We start from the raw sequence: 4,756 nt of genomic DNA, 5'->3' as shown, positions 1-4,756 counted from the left end.
GACTAGAACATTTTAGGTATTCCATAAATGTTTGATTTTTTTGTTTGTTTGTTTGTTTTATTTGTATTTTAAAGGGGGTAAAATTAAACACAACAAAACGGAACAAAATAGAACATAAGAAAGCTATGTAAGAGATATAAATTTCAAAGCTAGACGACCTGAAATCTTCACTATCTATCATATTGTCTTTTGTTTTCTTACAAATAGTTGTCCATGTCTTCATGGGGAGGGGTTGCTTGGTTTCCCAGCGCTCCAGGTCCCAGCATGGCGTGGGTCCCAGTGATCACCAGTGGCTCCCGTCCTGGGCCACCAAAGCCTGCCAAGCTCACAGCCACTCACGGTGAGGTGGGGGGGGGGGTTGCTTCAAGCTGTTTCTTTCTAATGAATTGACCATTTCACTGCCTAAGTTCTGAAATGGCCAACAGACAATAGAAAGAGATCTCTTTAGGCTCCTACTTGAAACCAACAGCATCAGGAAGCTGCCAGCCTTCATTCAGAGCCAAAACCATAGATATTTGTTAAAGGAAGAAGTGAAGGAATAAAACCAATACTGATGGAGAAAAAGATGTTTACTCTCTTAGGTGCTTTGAAAAAACAATAAGGGGCTGGGGATTTAGCTCAGCGGCATAAGCGCCTGCCTTGCAAGCAGACAGTCGTGAGTTCGATCCCTGGTACCGATAAAAACGAAAAAGACAAAAAAAAAAAAAAAGAAAAAACAATAGCCACACGTCAGTTTATTTGGCTGTCTTCCTCCAACACATAATTTCTGCTAAGAAAAAAACAATAATGCTGACATACTTTTTGATGAGGGGTTTTGAGCCATAAGCTGAAGGAGTTTTAGAGCTAAAAGTACTGTACTATCATATTGTCAGCTGTGCCTGACACTTAGCAGGCATTCAAACACTGTGGGAATGGACTTGAGAGCAAGACAGGTGAGCCTATATTTACTATACATAGTATCGTGGACTGTAAAGTTTTAATAGATTATGGAGTCAGGGGTTGGATGGCCCCTTCATTCTTGTTTTTTGTTTTTTTGTTTTTTTGTTTTTAAATCGGGAATTAAACTCCCAAGTCGTTTTTTGCTAAGCAGGCGCTTGTGCCGCTGAGCTAAACCCCAGCCCCGATGGCCCATTCAAAATGTGTGAATGAGGAATATCTAAGGAAGGGACTGTTGTCAAAAGTATGAACAGAAATAAGACACATTATTTTCATTGCAGCAGAAACAAAGGATGGCGTGGCCTTCCAGGGCTAGCAATAGCAGTGAGCCATTACATCCCTGATGAGATGGAGCCAGAGGAACGAGAGGTTTCCCAAACCCAGACAGAGCTGAAAGGGAGGACGAGAGCTGTGGTCTTTGAACTCAGCCGCAGAGTCAAGGAAATTAATACCCCAAACTCTCTCTTCTCCCATCCTAATGTTTCTAATTCCTACTCTGAAATGTTTAGGGCAAGCTTCTTTGCAGTGCTAGCAATTAGACCTCATGTAGGCTAGACAAGTTCACTGCTATGTTATACCTCCAACCCTTAGGGACAGATTTTGTTAAACCCTCATCTGTAGTTGCCTCACTAGTAAAATGGAAATTAAAATGCCTACATCATAGCACTGTTGAAGGATACACAAGTAATGTTTCTTAAGAATTTGCTATAGTACCTTATATAAAACTGCATTAATAAGTGCCACTGTTGCTAGTAATAACTGCCTTAAAGGTCTATGGCCACATGAAGTCTCAGTGATGTGCCTTAAGAAATGTCCAAGATCGGGGCTGGGGATTTAGCTGAGCGGCATAAGCGCCTGCCTTGCAAGCAGGCAGTCGTGAGTTCGATCCCTGGTACCGATAAAAACGAAAAAGACAAAAAAAAGAGAAATGTCCAAGATCAGAATGTGAACTACCTGGAGGTGGAGGAGGAGTTCTATAAGATCTGTTGCTCTTGCCTTCCCAGCGACTGTCTCCTTGGACCTCATCCTGTTCTCCATCCTGGCGTCCTGGGTGTGGCTGACTCAACCCCAGCACCAGGGCTGCTGTGTGACCCTGGCCAAGCCACGAAGCCGCATCCCTTCCTCCTCTCTAGAAGGCTTCGATCCAAGCATGGGCATCTCACCCAAGTTGTCAGGTTAAATTTAAGAGCTTTTCAGCACTTACCAGAAAAACAATATTCTTTTCAGCGGGGTCTTAGCAGAAAGAAATATCAGCATAGAATGAGGCTCAAGAGTAAAATCATCTTGGAGAAAGATCATAGCCAAGGATAGCAGGAGAATTCCCGTGATGTCGTCTGTGCCCTGAAGCCAGGGACTGGCAAACTTTCTGGAAAGCGATGTGGCTTTAAAGTGACCTTTCAAATATGTAGAAGGGTAAGTGTAGCCATGAGCAATAGAACGACTCACAAAAGCAGGCAATGGGTTATAGTTTGCCGACTCCTGCCAAAGCCAGACAACCTTGGGCCTTTTTAGTTAGGTGTCCATTAAATTCCCTTTTTGACTTAGGCTAGTTTGAGCTAGCCTTATGTCACTGCATTGGAAACAGTTCTGATATATACTTCTGTTAAATAAAATATGATCTTACTTAATTGGATGGTAGAGAAATTGGCCACTCCTGTCATCCAATGAATACTTTTAGAAGAAAAAAAATCCTTTTCTGTAATTGCTAGTTGTTTGGGGTGATCTGCCACAGCTACAGAAGTTGTGTTTTTTAAAGTGACGTATGTCTCCTTGTCACAAAGGAGAGACGGCTATGTCATGCATCTGACCCAGAGCAGGCAGTCCAAGAAGAGACCAAAATGAATTATTGCAGACAAAATGACCCCAGTAGCCATCGTTCTTAAAAATTTAAGAGCCTCTGGAAGATTTCTTATTTAGTTCTTGGAAAAAGGGGGTGAGGATATGTTATATACAAGGGAAGGGTAGCATCTTTAGAAAAGACAGGCTCCCATGTTCCCGTCAAGTGAATTTATCACCCTGCTTAGGAGATGACTTTGCTATATGGAAGATCTCATGTTCTTTGGATCAAGGATGCTTGTTCTTATCCTTCCTGACTAATGTCCTGGAGTTACTCAGATTTTCCTGGAATTAAGCTGATTTATTTGAAAGCTGAACTTTACAGTACTGATCTTCAAAACACAATGGAGTTCCTGCTGGCAAGTTGCAAAGAGCATATCTAAGTGTCTTCTTATAACCAGTTTCAGCATTAGCTGAGCAACACTACATGCTAGGAGCAGCAGATAACTCCACAGGCAACAGCATCTTTATGGGAAGATGGGAAGTATATTGCCAAGGTGGGATATAATCAAATGCTAAAGTGCATCACACAAGCTTGAAATGCTCTGTTTGAAAAGTGAGACTAGGAGGCTGGGATTTAGCTTAGTAACACAAGTGCCTCTCTGGCAAGCGTGAGGTCGTGAGTTTGATCCCTGGAACCAAAAAAAAAAAGAAAAAAGAAAAAACAGAAAAGTGAGACTAATAATCCTTCTTGGAAAGATGAAGATTGAGGACATTCTTGGTGGACAGAATTGTGGGATAAGACGTGGCTTTGTGAATGAACATTTCTTTTAATTTCACAAGCGTTTAATGAAGTTCTTTTGTGTCACTCAGGACTGAGCCTTGTGGTGTGTACTAATAGGACATGCAGAAGATGCCAGTTCGAGGGAAAAGAATTTATTTGAGGCAATTGTTAGAGGCTAGTTGGAGAGAAAGGGCAGGTCAGTGAGCTAGAAGGAGAAGGAAATGATGTGATTGCTTCAAGGCAAGACTCAGTAGGAGTATACAGTATTTTTATCTGTGGTATAAAGAGAGGATGGAGGCAGGACGAATGGAGAAATAGAGGCCAACCTGAGTGTCAAAAGGCATCTTTGTTTTCTCTCATTGCTGAGACAAAATAGCCAACACCCAAGGTTAAAGGTTTATTTAGTTCACGATTTGTAGAGTTCTCAGTCCATAACTGACTGGCTCGCAGGTAGGGTGGCATGGCAGAAGGGCAACGGTCACGGTGGCGAAAAACAGCAAAAGCAACAAGGGAGAGAGCAAGACAGAGTGCAAGAAGTACAGAGAGACGAGAGGGAGACGAAGTGGGGAAGGAGAGGGAGAGAGGAGGCTTCTTTTTGTCCCTTATAGTGTATGCAAGCTCACCTGCCCTAGGGTGGGTATGGTGCTCATACCCTTTATCCCAGCACTGGACCATGAATCAATCACAAATTCATGAAACCTGGCCCCGTGACTGCATGAGGCTTTGAGGGGACATCTGGACACAAACCATCACACAATCCTGTGGCTGTTTTTGTCTGATACCCCAAACATCTGCGTCCTTATTTATTTCAAGCTCAGGGCAGTGACCGTGTTTAGAACCCTGCGAGGGAGGACCATGTTTTGTTTGCAGCACTGGGAATTGAACCCGGGGCCTTTTCACCAAGCTACACACTTTCTGTATTTTTTATTTTGAGACAGGGTCTCACTAAATTGCCCAGGGTGGGCTTGAAATTGAGAATCTCCTGCTTCTGCCTCCCCGAGGGTTGGATCATAACTTGGCATGGGATTCCTTATTCTTGAACCAAATTGAAATGGTCCTGCTGAGCTGCTGATAACGTGTGTGGAGAAGAGTGGTATCTTGTTAGTCTTTATTTGAGAGTAAAATTCCCGTCATGTCTTCACAGCAGCCTCAGCAACAAGAAAATTACTCTGAAGTGGCACATCATTTCAAGAAATGTCTCAGGGAAATACTCTCGTGCTATTTCAAGAATAAAATAAGATTTTGAAAAAGTCTACTCTG

General features: G+C 42.7%; 1 non-coding gene across 1 annotated transcript; it reads right to left on the bottom strand.

Annotated features, from left to right (window-relative positions):
* Positions 1–366: 366 nt before the first annotated feature.
* On the bottom strand, positions 367–503 carry LOC111754332 (small nucleolar RNA SNORA2/SNORA34 family). Its single transcript, XR_002789035.1, has one exon. It is a non-coding gene; the product is annotated as a small nucleolar RNA SNORA2/SNORA34 family (small nucleolar RNA).
* Positions 504–4,756: the final 4,253 nt, after the last annotated feature.

Source organism: Cavia porcellus, unplaced genomic scaffold (assembly GCF_034190915.1).
Source record: "Cavia porcellus strain 051 isolate PalLab524CR breed Dunkin Hartley unplaced genomic scaffold, mCavPor4.1 scaffold_1, whole genome shotgun sequence".
Taxonomy (NCBI): domain Eukaryota; kingdom Metazoa; phylum Chordata; class Mammalia; order Rodentia; family Caviidae; genus Cavia; species Cavia porcellus.
The sequence above is the reverse complement of the archived record's forward strand: the minus strand, read 5'-3'. Positions and strand labels throughout refer to the sequence as shown.